This window comes from Penaeus monodon, chromosome 25, assembly GCF_015228065.2.
Source record: "Penaeus monodon isolate SGIC_2016 chromosome 25, NSTDA_Pmon_1, whole genome shotgun sequence".
NCBI classification, from domain to species: Eukaryota; Metazoa; Arthropoda; class Malacostraca; order Decapoda; family Penaeidae; genus Penaeus; species Penaeus monodon.
This window is the reverse complement of record NC_051410.1, coordinates 22097581-22097911: the sequence shown is the minus strand read 5'-3', so window position 1 is coordinate 22097911 and position 331 is coordinate 22097581.

Below are 331 nucleotides of genomic sequence, written 5' to 3'. Positions count from 1 at the left end.
TGCCTGTTCCTTTTCTTTGATTATCTTCCTTTGTCTATGCTAACGCACGGTGCATGCCTCGCTCCTCCTTGACACAACAGGCACAGAATTCTCAAAGAACTAAATCTCCTCTGACAGAGACGCTGGCATAAATATCTCATTGTGTAAGGAAACGACCAGTGAAAATGCTAATGGGTTTCGAGTCATCAGGGACTCACAGCGTCCGTCCTTTTTCACGGGGAAGCTGGAACTGCTCGCGATTGCTCGCTGCTCGTGGAAAAGTCGCCGGGAATTTTACTTGCGGAAGGAGTTCGTTTCTGTTAATTACCTTGCCCTTGTCTGGCGGAGATGT